Raw genomic sequence first — 16,143 nt, forward strand, 5'->3', positions numbered from 1 at the left:
CTTTTCTCCTAAAACCTCCCCGTGGTGTCACCACCGTCCCTTGTGTTACATAGGCTCACCTGATCAGGGTTCTCTCTGTAGGCAGCATGTGGTGCGTGAGGATTACATAAGAGCTTTGTTGGTTTTCACCGGGTTCACAGATTTCACAAGGACTCTTTGTGGAGCTGATGAGCTTAATCAAGTACTTCCTGTTGAATTTTTACCTAGGCCACTGCTGACCCCCAGTACAGAACATTAAGCCTGTCTTCTACATGTTAAATAACGGCCAAAAAGCAAGCAGCTTAATGTTCGTCAGTATAGATCAACGAATAAATTTGCCTGGTCAAATGTTATTGTGAATATACTTACCAATAATGATGGAAACACATAATCTTTACTATGAGAATTGTGCTAGAAGATTCAGTCATCAAAAAACTCCCTGTTCCCCATAGTACTGGGTATGTTTCTTTTCTTTTTTTCAAAGACAGGGTCTCACTATAAGCTCTGGCTGTCTTGGAACTCACTGTAGACCAGGCTAGCATTCCACTCAGAGATCCCTCTACTTCTGCCTCCCAGGTGCTGGATTAAAGGCATTTGCCACTACACCAAGCTTGGGCAACTGTCTTGAAAATTAAAAACATCCAGTGGATGTTGCCTAATTCTTCCTTGAGTAGGTAGGGGTCATCATTCCTATAATGAATTCAGAGTTCAACAGGCTGACTTGGAGGGAACAAATTCTAACACCGAAACCCCAGGATGTCTTTTCTGCCATCTCTCCTGTCGTGCTGCAACATTTAGACTCAGTAGATTTTCCCTGCTGGAATGCCCAGGAAGAATCTAAGCTTCAAATTAAGCAAAAATCCCTCACAGTTGTGCTCGCCATTTTGGGGTTTTAGTTAATCCCCATAGTCAGGTTGACAACCAAGAATAGGCATCACGCCCTCCCCACTGTGAACAGTAACTTTTACCTTGTTGGAAATAGACCCTAACTTCAGATCACTGTATTATTGATATTATCACAGACAGATCTAGGGAAAACTTTGATCCAGTGAACATTTTCTGCTTATAAACATTTTTCGTTTTATGTATTGAACCCCAGGAATAGAATAAACATGAAATTAAACTATCATTGTTACAAACAAGATGACTGATATCTTTAGAAAAAAATTAAAAATGAGTGAGATAGCTTTTGAAAATACAGTCAGTTATTTTTCTCAAACAAGGAGGGATCACCTTAGCAGCAAGCAGGATAAGGAGCAAGGCATGGTAAGGTTTCCACCTGTGTGTTGACTGTCTATCCAGGAATGTTTCATGTTAGCAAAGCACTCTACCAAGCACCTGAGGGACGTACTACAAGGGAAGAACTACCTGGGTTTCCCATGCTTACCCCCTTCTTGGCTGTTGTTTGACCTGGTCAGCTTGGTGGGTGTGCAGCAGTGGTTTCGCGCTCATTCGTATTTCCCCAATGTTTAGGTGAAAGCATCCCTGAAGATGTCTGCCTGTGGCTATCTGGACATCTGACTATCTCGGTTGGAGAAATACATATTCAAGACCCTTGCAATATTGAGTTGGTCTCTGTTGAGCTTTATAAACCATGGATTACTCATACTCCTGCCACTTGCAGATCTCCTCTCCCATCCCGCAGGCTGTCTCCTCCGATACCAAGAATCCCGAGGGCGTCCTGCTTATGTACTTTCACCTTTCCTTTACTCTGGTGCCATAGCCAAGAAACTGTCAATTGTTCTGATGGTTTTACCCTTTTCTTTAAAGCTTTGGAGTTCTGCAGGTCCTTCTCCTCCTTAGGCTTTTAAACATGTATGTTCTAATGTGGTGTAAGGTAGAGCCTGACTTTAACCATACATTTCCCACAGTGGCTGCTGGAGAAACAGTCCTTTGCCCACTGTTTGTTCTGGTCCATTGTTTAGGATAATGATTTCTGCTATTACTCTACTCTGTTCCAACCATCTGCATGGCTGTCTTTATGACAGTACTGCAGTGCTGTCTTTAGTCTTTGTAGTCTTTGTAGTATATGCTTACAATCAGAACGAGTCCTCTAACATTTAAAGACTATTTAGTGTCTCTCTCTAGAGGAGGAGCGGCTGAATCCCCACCACATTCCAGCTTCTTCTATAAGTAACCAGCACTGCTAAAGGGCATGGTAGGCAGAGAGGTAGCCCAGTGCCTACCTACCAAACACCAGCATTCACAGCCAATTCTTTCTAACAGCAATGAGGACAGATTCCTAACACAGTGAAGCTCAAGACCTCGAACATTCTGCTCCTGTATTTGCTTAATTGTTTTGTTTTGAACAGCACTCTCTACCCTTTCTCACTAACGCCTCTGAAATTTAAGTAAATACAAGTTCTATTAAGGAAAAAAAAAGCTTTGTCTAGATCTTCTACTGTTAGATGAATAATTCTATGATTTAATCAAGTTACTAGTCATACTAATGATTATAGACTTTAATCATCTAGACATAAAAAAATAGATCAAGACATCAAATGTCATCAGACAACTAAAGCCAATATAAGAAGTCTTGGGTGTTGAGGTTGGAGTGGGTGGGTGGGAGTGGGAGCACCCTCATAGAAGCTGGGGAGGGGGATGGAAGAGGGGAGAAAGGGGATAACATTTGAAATGCAAATACATGACATATCCAAGACAAATAAAACTATTTTTTAAAAAAGTCTCAAAGAGTCCATATGATTTAGGATAGAGAATATAATACATGTATACATCACTGGTTTCCGATACAGGTCAGAAGCGGTCACACTGACAGGAAGCGCTGACAGTGTGAAGGCTGTCTTCTGATCTGTGGACAGGGCTGCAGTTCCACCCACACTGGGATCCCTCTCATCAATGTTTCTTTACTTTCTAGGACACCAATCTTAATCCAGCAGTTGTTAGTGAAAGAAGACATATCCAGGCACTTATTCCCTTTAAAAAACTACTTTTGCTCTAAGCAAAGTCCTATTCCCTGCCCGTTCCTTTTGGCTATCAAGAGACTTGCAATTAAAGCAAACTAAATGTAAATAATCAAAACTATGTTTTTGCTGGATGTTTACTTTGGATAAAATGTTTGAAGTTACAATGATACATTGTACTACAGATGCAGAAAATAATTTAAGATTGTAGTTTAAGTTCTGATACACGCTACATGTAAGACCTCCCAGCAGGAATACTTTCTTAACAAAAATAGGTATTTTGGGTGTCAAAAGATCTACTACAAAAGTTTTCCCCCACCAAAGCAGCCTCCTTACACCAATACATCTTTTCTGCAAAATGAGTCCCTTGGCTGTGGGCTGTGAAAGAAGCGCGTCATCTAGTACAGAGCGCTCTGCAGGTAACATCTGACTGCGCAGGGCCACGGCACCACACGCTTACTCGGCTTTACCAGTTTTCAGCACAGCAACAAGCATTTAAAAGTCATTTCCATCGTTTCTTTGGTTAACAGATGTTGATCCCAAATTCTATAAAACACACCATCACACACTCAGAAATAATCACGGGTCTAGTTAAACTACTCCGACCGAAGAGGACATTATCTCCTGTCCTTTTTACCAGCTTTCCTCTTCCCAGAGAGTAGGTGCTTGGGCTTCATATCAAACACATGCCTATCTGCTTCCCCCTTCTTCCCCAAGCGATTCATCTTCTTCTGGGCTTTCTTCATCATGGTCTTGGCTTTCTTCACCATCTACACAGGAGAACACACAACAATGAAAACCACATTTCTGTCCTGCATTGTAATTACCTGGGAACCATTTTACCAAAGCCAGAAGGAACCATCAAGACCCAGTTGTCTCAGTCACCATGTTCTCAGACCACCACACTATCTGCAGGAGCTCAATGACTACGTGAGGAAGCCTTGAACCTTTCTACAGTTATACACTATAAGAGCATCTGAGCTCAGTGACTACATGAGGAAGCCTTGAACCTTTCTACAGTCATACACTACAAGAGCATCTGAGCTCAGTGACTACTCGAGGAAGCCTTGGACCTTTCTACAGTTATAGACTATAAGAGTATCTGAGCTCAGTGACTACGCGAGGAAGCCTTGGACCTTTCTTCCGTTAGTAGACTACAAGAGCATCTGTTCAGACTTCCATGGTCTGAACCTTCTGACTCATGTCAATGCCAGTATTGAAACCCATAGACCAATAGTGTAATCTTACTCCCGGGTGAACATGGAGCAGTCTGGACTCTCAGGCCGCCTAGGAGTCATAGTAAAACACTACCTCAACTCAACACTCACTTCCTAGACTTCCAGATAGAAATGACATCTGAAATGAAAACTTCAGCCTTCTATTAGAGAACCTGCTAGTTTACATAAGTTTTCTCTTATATTTGAATTTTCAAAATAGTAAAAAAAAAGTTTTTTCTCAAAAAGAAATTTCAGTGAGATTTTAAGCAACTATTGCATCTTTGAAAAAGACATTACAAATTATACCATAGTGACAAGCTACCACCTTGAAGAGATAACAATTCCCCTAATGAGGAAAATGAACCAAGTTTTCCCAGCCTACTTCCTCACTGGAAATGGGGCCTCTTCCTAGTATTTTGCAAACAGTTGGGACCTAAGCCTAGACTATCCATACTTTATGAGGCCATGTCTGTCTATCTGCCATGTCAAGGGGTTCAGAATGGTTTGCCAGAACACCTATCCAGGGGATCCAACTGCTTCTGGTCCAAGTTCCTCTCCAAAGGATGCTACAAAGTAGAAGATAGGACGAACAGCTAATCTCTTAATCACAACCCTCCTCAAGTAATGGCTGGTGCTTGCTGGAGGTTCTATAAACACCCCTGAAGGTTCTTATTTTCTTTTGTCCCAGATCAACGAAACAAACCTTGACATCCCGAAGACCAGAAACATCACGTGGCGTTTTAGAGCAACTCCGACTGCGACTGCGGGCTATGGAAGAGGGAGGAACAGACTCTTCTCGTTTTCTTTTCCTGGTGACACTCCGAGATCTTCTGGCCTGGACTGCATAGTGGGCCTGGAACACAAACAGTGCTCTTGATAACAATCGAAATTAGTCCAACAAGAAAAGAAAACAGACAAGCTCTTAAAGACAATATCACTCGCAAGTGAAAGACTCTGGAAGACCTACTGCAGCTTACTCGCGGGCTCTGGTCTGAAGCCAGGGGTTAAGGGTCAGACGCAGTGCTATGCTCTCCTGTGTCTCCTGACAAGGCTTCAGGAATGTCCAGCTCAGCACCCATGCTGGTGGTGAGTAAGATGGTGCTCTTAGGCCGCAGCTCTTGCACATCCTGTGCACTAATGTTCTTTACTGGATAACATCAATCACAAGCAGTGATGGCAATGGCTTTGGTCCACAGTTCACATGATGTAGGCTGAGGTTTTAACCTCCCACTCCAAACAGCTGAGGCAGTAGGCATATGCACCAGCTACATTACGTATATCATGTGCATGCCATGACATTTACATTAGCAGATCACCTAGTTACAGATTTCTCGGAAGGTACCCGCATTGTTAAGCAACCTGACTGTGGGAAGGGTTTGGCAGCACATGCCTGCCACCAGCACTGGAGAACTAGAGGCAGGGAAAGACTGAGTTTGAAGGCAGGCTGGGCGACACAGCAAGACAATGAACGTCTCAAAACAACAAAAGCACGGATCATCTGAAACCACACTGCCCCTCCAGACTTACATTGTCTTTATCATCCATGTCCACGCCAAGACTACGCATCTCATTCTCTAAATCTGCCCGTTGAACCTGAGAAGGTGCGGAGGGGAGGGAAGATAACTTGTTTTAAGTAAAATGTCTGTTGAAATTTAATTTTAAAAGAAAAGGAGAGAGAGAGAGAGAGAGAGAGAGAGAGAGAGAGAGAGAGAGAGAGAGGAAAAACACAGGTGAAGCTGTGCTGGACAGAGAAGTGGTAGACAGGTGCTCTGCTCTCGGTTACTGGATGCCAGCCCGCAGCCCTCATCCTTTCCTCAGGACTGGAACAGAAAAGACTAGAGCATCTGGCCTTTAGTCCCTGGTTCCAGAGGCTACCTGGGGTAAAGTTGAGTCTTTTTAACTATGGACTTCAGGTCATACACAAGAGTCAGTCAGTCAGTCCGTCTCTCGGTTTCTCTCATCTTCTGCCCCCTTTACACATGCTCCATTTTCTTCCTAAGAAATAGAAAGCTGCACCAACTATGTCTCTATGGAAGGACATGCTACAGTATTACACCATTACATGTAATATTATATATAATCTCCTCTCCAAGGCAGACGACAGAACTTAAAAATGTCCGTTCCCCTTCCCCGCCTTTCTGTACGGGAGCAGGCCAGCTCTGATTACCCTGTGGCAGCAAACTCAAGACCCTGTTTCAGAGGCGCACAGGTATGTAGCACAGAAAGGCCTAAAGAGGCTGGGCGGACAGACGTAGTCTGTTAGCATTAGTTTAGAAGCTTGCCCATCACACATTTACAGTCCAGGATCCAAGTATGTTTATGCAAAAAGCTTTAATAAAAACCTAAAAGAACAGAGTTTGAAGTGACTCTAGATGCCTAGCATACAGGAAAATGAGAAACACCCAGCCATGTGCTAAGAGGGGTCACATGGCCCAGGACTGAAGGTCCCTTCAGATTGCCCTCATTCAGCACTTCACTGCCTTCATCTCTTAAATTTTAAAATACACTTTACGATGAACTGGCAAATGTAATCAACAAAAGGGAATGTTTTCCCAATTGTGAGGTACTCTAGTAAATTATGCAAACTCAAAGACAGGATCAGGGGAACCACACTCTGTAATTAGAGAGTTGAGCTCTAGAGGCCCTGCCCCATAACCTGCAAGTGGGGCTAGCCTGGTGCAAGGAAACTCTCAGCCTTACGGTCTTGATGCCCCCTTCAGGCAGGGAGACAGTGTGAGATGTGAATTAACTGAGGGATACCCAACAGAGTCAGTGCAGGGCTGATTGATGGCTTGATGGGGGAGATTTCTCTCACCCAGCCGGAGTCAAATAAAGGATCCACGTGTCAGCATACAGCAGGAGAGACTGAGTTTGTTCCTGCTCCGGGTCTTCAGAGTATAGCTGTACAGTGACTATTACCTACTGTAAATGCTTGTTGCCAGTTGGGATAACTTCAGTTTCTGGACAGTTCAATTACACCCCACAAAAACAAACAGTGCACTTGCTACACAGAAGCCATGGCAAGACTGCTATGTTCTCGGGGTGAGAGAATTGCTGCATGGACTAGAGAAGGCACTACAGCTGAGGGAAGACAGACTCGTGAACCAGAGTGTCTTCTCACAGACAACTAAGCACCAGGAGAAACAACCCGTCTGTGAATATTAGTGGCCGCCCAAGCACATGAAAACAGTATTTTCAAACCAGGAGCGTCCATTGTGGAATCTACAACGCCAACCCCCCACCTCCAACCCCCCACCTCCATTATACTTTAACTGCCCAGTATCTGTCCCTTTTGGGAACCTGCCACTCACTCCCTGACCTCAGCTTTCAGGAAGGCTATGGACACAGAGGTAGTTCCAACAAGAACAAAAGTAAAGACAATGACATCCCGACACAGAGCCAAGTGGTGCTCAGGGTCCATTCACACCTGGAGAGCGATGCTCCTATGCTCAGCAGCATCAGGGGCTGGCGAGCTGCCTTGTGGATTTAGGAGTCTCAATCAATAGAAAACTTAGGTAACAAAAATGCACAGTGGCACACGGCTGTACTCCTGGCACCTATGGAGCAGGAGTCGGGAAGGAACTCCTTGGCTACAGGTTCAAGCCCGGACTACCTGAGACCCTCTTTAACAACTGCCTAACATCCTCAGCCGTCATCAGGTTTCGGTTTAACTCACATCACGGCAGCAATGACTCAGTCTGCAGCAGGGATGCACCTGGAGCTGCAATGCATGGAGAGAAGCTGCAGCCCAGAGCAAAGACCCTGCGAACGCCCGGGTGTGCCGCACCTGACATCCCAAGCAGTGAAGCCGGGCTCTCATGGCAGATTACACAGGATCCAGCATGCAAGCCTGGACTTGGCTCTGCGGGGCTCCACACTAACCTTCTTAGCAGTCCGGGGCATCCGGGGTCCCTGTGTGTTCTTTTCTTTGGACTGTAGAATTTTCAACATCTTCTTCTCTCTAATTTGTTTTGCCAGCTGTCGGATTTCCACCATTTCCTCGTCTTCACTCTCAGACTCACTGTCATACTCCCCAGCAGCTGTTCTGAGCTCTTCTTCCTTTTCCAACTCTTCTAATTTCTTTAAAAAGAATCATGAAGTTAACAAGGAAACCCTGCAGGGAAGTAAGTGCAGCGACATATTTACAGGAATCATGTTTCCTCAGATACCTGAAGGTATGAGAACGCTGTGTGGTCTCATCACAACCGGGGCCCACGTGTACAATTAATCTCGTGGGAAAGAGGATTTATGAAGGCCAGAGAGACAGCATGACCAACGTATGCACTGTTTTCTGCCAATTGCATTTCATCTTTAAAGATAAAAAACATAGGGACCCTTCCCTCATTCCCTAGTTTCCACTGCAGATACACAAAATAAATCTGTACAAACCCCCATTCATCCTCTCAAATACCATACTAAGCACAACTGCACTGGTGACAAAGTGAAACTTTAAATGCACAGAGGTTGGGGATGCAGCGAGGTGACAAAGCTCACAAGCACAAGATCCTGAGTTCACGCCCCAGCAACGCACACAAACATGCACACGCACACGAACACGAACACAAACATGCACACTCATACGCACGCACACAGAAATATAGATAAATGAGAAGATAATCGTGTAAACATTGACGCGCTATGAAAAAGCAAGCAAGGGATAGGTGCCCGGCAGGGAATGTGTCTAAGAAAAGCGCTGAGGTTAATCCCCCCTTCCAGATTAGAAGGAGCCAAACATAAAAAGGTCAGTGAGACAAAGAAATCTGTAAATCAGAGCTCACACCCCATGGACTGAATTTTCTTGTTAATTCGCTGTCACTTGCTAAACTAGCAAAAGACTGCAGGAGGTTGTCTGAGAAGACTCAGAAGATGTTCCAGAGAGAGGATGGAACCAGGGACAGGATGGATCTCCACACTGGACATCAACACAAGCAAAATGATGGGGCCACTGCAGCTCGGTGGGGAAGGCTGGGCGCCACCAGGACCACACAGAAAAAGAATAATTAGTGTCCTTTGAATTGAGAAGTGATGTCTCCAAGAGAGCAAAAACAGGGTGAAAGGATCTCTGAGGGCATAGAACAAAAGGAGAACAAGGAAGGAGTAAAAGTTGAAGTTCTTCTAAATGTCAAAGTGGGGCAATTAATTTAAAAAGCATTGCAGACCTTCATGATAGCAGGATCGATATAATCAGCAACATTGTGGCCTTCCCAAATCTCTGGTATCTTATCATACTTCTCAGATGAATTCATTAAGTCCCAGTATTCTAATATTGAAAGGAAAAAGGAGTTATGTTTATGGTAGTTTCTCAAATCTTCAAGTACTGTGTCATCAAGATGACTACTCTGGATAATCCCTTTATAAGTAAAACCACTTTACAGCCTAACAAAACAGCTGTGTTCAACACCCTTAACTTACTCTTAACAAGAACAATACTGACCCGTGTGTCCAACTTCCAAATACTACAGAAAAAGAATCCTTTCATCTGAAACAACAGGACATTATTTATACACAGCTCTGTAAGTCTGCAACTTCTAATCTTCAAAAAAGTAAAATCTTGGGGGCTGGAGGGATGGCTCAGTGGTTAAGAGAACTGACTACTCTTACAGAAGTCCTGAGTTCAATTCCCAGCAACCACATGGTAGCTCACAGCCATCTGTAATGGGATCTGATGCCCTCTTCTGTGTGTGTGTGAGGACATCTTGAGTGGACTCATATATAATAAATAAATATTTTTTTAAAAAAAGAAAATAAGTAAAAGTTTATAAACCAATAAACTCTCTGGAAGACTTTCACTCACTTAGTTCCTTTCTTTTCTGAAACACTTTTCATACAACTGACATTCCAAAACACCTTACTTACTCTGAAGATCCAAAATATAATCATCTCCCATTTCCAGCTCAAGATCTCGTTCCTGAAAAGAAAGCCCCAAAAGTTTGTCTTAGCTTTATGTCCCCAGATGCTTTGCAGCCTCCTTCCCGATGAAGCAGCCTCTGACCTTTTGCACATCTATCAGGAGGGCTGTTTTGCCCACCTGAGGACTACGTGTCTCATGGACTTTGTTCACTGAACTACGACATCAACTGAAAAGCTCCAGTCAAGCATATGCTAAGAATTCACCACTGTGTCCCTGAATCTTACAGGGCCAAACCCTGGGCACACTCAATTTGCACCTCCTGCACCAAGGAGGCTTCACATGCCTAAGACCACCACCCAGCATCACTTTTTCTGGTGCACAGGCAGGCCCTCTGTCCCTGTTCATAAGAAACTCGGACAAAGAGGTCCAGTAACCTACCCTCTTCTTCTTGGGCTCTGCGATCTCCATTCTCTTCCGACGAGCTACCACTCCTTCTGGGATGAAAGGGGGTCTCTCCTAAGAAGACATTGTTTAAAGTATGTGAAATGCCTTCCCAAGTATGAAAGAAACTTAAAGGAAACAAACACACACACAAAAAGACAGTCTGCAAGGGAAACACAAAACAACCCACACCAATTAAAATAAAGTGCATTCTGGGGAGTGAGGTTTGGGGCCAGAGTAGGTAAAAGAGACCAGACAACCACCAAAATTGATTCTATAGTTCATTTGGAAAAAAAACAAAAACAAAAATTATCGTAAGGGCTGGAGAGATGGCTCAGCGGTTAAGAGCACCCAACTGCCCTTCCAGAGATCATGAGTTCAATTCCCAGCAACCACATGGTGGCTCACAACCATCTGTAAGGAGATCCGATGCCCTCTTCTGGTGTATCTGAAGACAGCTACGGTATACTTATATATAATAGATAAATAAATCATTAAAAAAAATTATCATAAAACATATGAGAAAAACACACAGGAAAACAGTAGAATGAGAAACAGACATAAACCTAAGTATGTTTACAATTCAACAGAATTAAATTCATTAATTAGTTGAGAACAATGACCACTCCATGAAACAAGTAGTAAACCGCACCTCCCTCAGGAAAAACTAAATTGAGCACACATAAAACTTCTATTCAGAAGAAAAAAGAAAGCAAACAGAAACAAAAATATGAAAATACAGAGAAAAATGACACTAAAGTATTTTAGAAATAATGTCGCCAGTTCTCTAGAACCCACAATCTAATAACTACAAAAGAGCACTAATGCTAATGTAATGAAAATGTGCAGGTTTTTTGAGATGTTTAAAAACAACAATAAAATAAAGAGGGGCTGGAGAGATAGTTCAGTGGTTAAGAAAATCTGCAGGTTGTTCCTGCGGAGGACCTAGTTCAGTTCACAGGACTCAGGACTCAAGCGGCTCACCGCTAACTATGACTTCAGGGGATCTGATGCTGTCTCTGGACCTCCACAGACACCAGGAATGCACACTGTGTACATATTTACAAAGCAGGCAAGGAAAAAAGTGATAAAGAAAACAACTTTTAGGGGCTGGGGATTTAGCTCAGTGGTAGAGCGCTTACCTAGGAAGCGCAAGGCCCTGGGTTCGGTCCCCAGCTCCGAATAAAAAGAACCAAAAAAAAAAAAAAAAAGAAAACAACTTTTAGGAACTTCTATCCTAAAATACAGATTTATTTGTAGGAACACATCTATAAAGACGTAGACTGCTTATAATGGCAGAAAAACATAAAAATATGCTTCCACTGACAATTTAAAAAACAGGGGGGATGGGGATGTGTGACAATTGCACCCACGCTACTTCTAAGGGACAAACAACAAGTTACAACGCAGACTGTGACAGGGAGAAGTAGGTGCACAGAACTCTTCTTTACTTCATCCCTCCCACAGGCACGTGTGACTTCACCAGGAATGAAAAAGTGAAACCCGAGTGTGACTCTGGGCAACACCAGGAAGAGGCACGTGCCAAGCGGCCACCGGCCCAGCACAGCAACACAAACTGAAGCCTGCGAAGAAGGGCGGCCTTGCCTTACCTTGTCATCTCTCTTGTTGGGCACAGCTAAGTGCAATCTGTTCAGAACCTCATTCACTTTATTTCCTTTCATTTTCGTTTCTACTCGGTGAGCCAAAAGCCTATCACAAGCCTAAGAAAGTAGAAAAATAAGAGTCACAAAGCCATTGAGGCCAGTCCCCAGCCTCACACTGCAAGGAAGAATCAAGTCCTCCACTCATCCACAGGTTCACAACCCAGTATGGAACTTCCTTCATATTTTCTTTCAGCAGGTAACTAGGTTCCCCAAAGGTTCACCTAACAATTTAAACAACTAATCCTATTCAAGGAAAACAAAAACAAACACAAAAACAAAAACCCAACCTAAATTATTTCCAGTGTTAGTAATTCCCAAAATGCAAACAGTTTCCCATAACTGACCGTTCTCAGACAAAAACACTAGCCCCGAGTTAAGAAAGCACCAACCTCCGTTTTAACTTGAATGACACCTTCCTCAGTCAGGGTGCTGGTCTCGATGACAGGAAATCCTTCAGCCTGCAAGTCTAGAAATATTTTCTGGAATACAAAGAAAAGAAGGGCAACATGCATTAATGTTTTGTGAATGGAGGTTGCAAACACTATTTGCTCAACAACTATGATTTGTTTTTAACTCTAAGAACAGTTTTAAGTTAATTTCTACAACAATCTTATATAATTAAAAATAAATAAATAAATACATAAGTGGAACAGCAGAGCCAGATGGATCTCTGAGTTCAAGGCCAGCCTGGTTTAAAGTGAGGCTCTACGACAGTCAAAGCTACAGAGAAAAATGTTGCCTCAAAAATTAAACAAACAAACAAACCCCCACAGAATCAAACCGAATCAAAGTCAGAAGCTCTGTGGAATACTCTGTAAGATTTCCCCTACTCCCCAACTCCCAGCACTAGGGGTTAAACTCAGCTACAAGCAAGCTCCCACTGACCTATATCCACAAACTCAAGATGCAATTTCTCAGGAGGAAAAATGCAAAAGAAGAGGATGACCAACTTTTATTGTTTTGTTTTAAGAAGGCAGACCCTGGATTCGTAGTTCAGGCTGGCCTAGAACACATACACCATGTAATACAAGCTAGCTTCTGCCTCAGTCTCCCTGCTGGGATTTCTGAAGCACAGCTCCTCATGAAGACAGGACCAACTTTTCAAAAGACGTTTTCAATGCTATTCCTTATTTTAAAGTTTCTGCTATAATAGACCAAGAGAATTCTTCAGAAAATACAAAACTATTTGCTGTTTCATTTTATGAATCACTAAGACTCTAAAGAAGGGACGCAATATGCTCTTCTCAAATGTTTACAACTACAAACCTCTCTCTAGCTTAGAGACGGGGGACTAACTTCTAATAGACACTGAAAGTTCCCATGAACAAGGTCAACTTCTATTATCAAGGGTGTAGAGCATGATTTCAGCGAAAGCTATGGTCTCTGAGCACAAATCCTGTCACTTAACAACGAATGACCCGGGGTGTAAAACAGTCACTGTGACCGAGGGTGTAAGGCAGTCACTGTGACCCAGGGTGTAAGGCAGTCACTGAGCCCCCAGTCATGTGATAACTGTTGACTGTTACTACCATGTGACAACACACCAATGTTGAAGGACAGGCTCTACAGTGCAAGCGCTAAGCAAGCTGTACATTTCTACAGCATCCACTTCCCAATTCCTGTAACACCAACGACTGCTGGGTAGGCACTGTTTTCACTAGAGAGAATCAGAGACCAGAAAGATAACCTACAGTGATGTCAGCTCTCTACTAACAGCTGGCCAGTGACCAATTATCCAGGCAGTACCTTCACTAGCCAGACATGTGGGGCTCCGCAGGGTGACTCCCTTTCCTACCACATTGCTGAGTAGTAAAGCTGGACCTGAGCTGACCCCAAAGCCTGAGCACCTGACCAGTTTGTTTCACTTGTAAGCCTTCCTGGCTCTACCCACTCCCTTCCCGCCTCCTCCTCTCTTCAATGCCATATGGACTGACAAATTAAGATTATTTATAAGATATAAAGAGTTTTTGTTTCTCTGCTTTTTAAAATAAACTGATTCTCTGACATCAGTTAGATAATTAGTAATTTAAAGAATATACGATCCTGCCAGCTGGAATGAGCAGACGGGAGGATAAAGAGTTCAAGGCCATCCTAACCTACATTAGTCCTGTCTTTAAATAAGTAAGTAGTCGAAAAAAAAAAACCCCAAACTTGCTGTGTTCTGCCCTAAGAAGACAACTTAGGACAAACTAATGCTTCCCATGGACAGAAGTCCCTTCCACTCAGGAACCATCCACCTTGGTTTAAACATGACAAAAGATATAAAGATATATCCAGACAGCTCTTTCAGTGTGCACTTGTCACCTGTGCAAACTCATACTGCTCCATACCCCAGGGGGTTGGACGAGGAGTCTATGAGCCCTAGGGTATTAATTTCTGACAAGCTACAGGTAAACATGAAGGGAACTTCTACTCAGGATGGCAGTGAGAGCACTGTTCAAGTACCTGTCTCTCAAAGCATTTATCCTGAAAACTGTCTACTAAAAGGGTTAAACTGTTTGAAAATTTTTGACTACCAATGCAGCCTACCTCATGGATAATGCTGGCAGACACTGAACTTAGAAGGTGTTCTCCCTTACTCACTTGCAAACTTACTTAGCTACAGATTCCATTATGTAATAAAGTAAGCCATATTTACACTCGTTCTAAAGAGAAACTTGTGGGAAATACTTCCCTAGAACATTTCATAGCCTAAGGCCTGGAAAAGATAAAAGTACACATGACTTGAGGTACCTGGCTTCCCCTTGGGTACCAATTTAAAAGCAGTCCTTTTCTAGGGAAGCACATTTCCCAGTGGTTTAGTGTAGCAACCCCAGAACACAGGCGTTCCTACAGACTGGACACAGAGCAGGAATCAGGAAACTACACTCCAGCTTTAATGTCCTGCCACTAAACCACTGAGGATCATCTTAGTTCTCGAATAGAAACCTGATCTGGGAGCACTAAAAATCTTTCTAAAGGACGGTCTAAGGACTCACAGCTACTTTAAAAGAAAGTATACATAATTAATGTATCAGTGACTTACCTGATCTCCTTCAGAAAGTTCAGCTATTCTCTTCACATCACATTTGTTTGCTACAACAATAAGAGGCTAGCAAGGAAGAAAAGAAGTTACTACTTTTACACTATAGAATCATGTATAGAATCATGTATAGAATCATGTATAGAATCATGTATAGAATCATGTATAGAATCATGTGTAGAATCATGTATAGAATCATGTATAGAATAATGTATAGAATCATGTATAGAATCATGTATAGGATAATGTATAGAATAATGTATAGAATCATGTAGTCCCTCTCCTTGTCCATGTCTTTGCTTCCTGCCATTTCTCTGACCCAAGCTGAAATCAATTACTGCTATAAAACACCAAGTGGAAAGTTCTATAAATAAACAACTTGTAAATAAAATGTGCTCCATCCTAAGCAGTGCAATGAAGTCTTGTCTTAGTGCTGCATTCCCACCAGGACACAGATCATCCCTTTGTCTGGCTTACTACTGTCTGTGCTACCAGGCAACCAGGTTTATGTAAGTTGTCACATCACTAACATCTGTGGTGAATGAACATAGAATGGCTTCAGTGGTCTTGGAACCCATTACCTATGAGTGAGAAGGTGCTACTACGTAAATTAAGCATTAGTTAGCACACTTACCTTGTTGATAAACAGAGGTCTGATATTCTGGAAGAGTTCTAATTGCTCCTTCAACCCATGTCCACACTGCTCAGACAAATCCATCACATACAGAACTGGGCCAGGGCTGTGATGGCCTGCATCTCAATGGTGTTCCGATCCTCCAAAGGATGATCCGAAATCCCTGGAGTATCTACAACCTAACAACCAGGCTTCATTAACCGAAGTACACTCACTCCAAAGTGTCTCGGCTGTCCCAGAGTCACTCTCCTACATCCAAAACAGTTTTAACAAAACTAGTGTGTAAAATGCAACATTGAAAACTGCCCACAATAACCAAAGGAACAAGGAGAAAAAGTACTTATTTTTTAATAAGACAAAAACCCAATACAGGAGCTGGTATGGTGGCTCTCATCTGTAACTGCCATGAGTGTA

General features: G+C 42.9%; 1 pseudogene across 1 annotated transcript in view; it reads right to left on the reverse strand.

Annotated features, from left to right (window-relative positions):
- Positions 1-2,426: 2,426 nt before the first annotated feature.
- LOC148000235 (GTP-binding protein 4-like) overlaps positions 2,427-16,143 on the reverse strand; it is a 41,030-nt pseudogene continuing 27,313 nt past the window's right edge. Inside the window, exons 2-12 of the transcript XR_015641986.1 lie at positions 15,730-15,908; positions 15,099-15,164; positions 12,463-12,552; positions 12,020-12,130; positions 10,407-10,484; positions 9,974-10,025; positions 9,277-9,377; positions 8,000-8,197; positions 5,645-5,710; positions 4,821-4,970; positions 2,427-3,670 (exon numbers count right to left, since the gene is read on the reverse strand). The product of XR_015641986.1 is annotated as a GTP-binding protein 4-like (transcript). The remainder of the gene's footprint in view (positions 3,671-4,820; positions 4,971-5,644; positions 5,711-7,999; positions 8,198-9,276; positions 9,378-9,973; positions 10,026-10,406; positions 10,485-12,019; positions 12,131-12,462; positions 12,553-15,098; positions 15,165-15,729; positions 15,909-16,143) is intronic.

Source organism: Rattus norvegicus, chromosome 17 (assembly GCF_021556685.1).
Source record: "Rattus norvegicus strain SHRSP/BbbUtx chromosome 17, alternate assembly SHRSP_T2T, whole genome shotgun sequence".
Classification (NCBI taxonomy): Eukaryota; Metazoa; Chordata; class Mammalia; order Rodentia; family Muridae; genus Rattus; species Rattus norvegicus.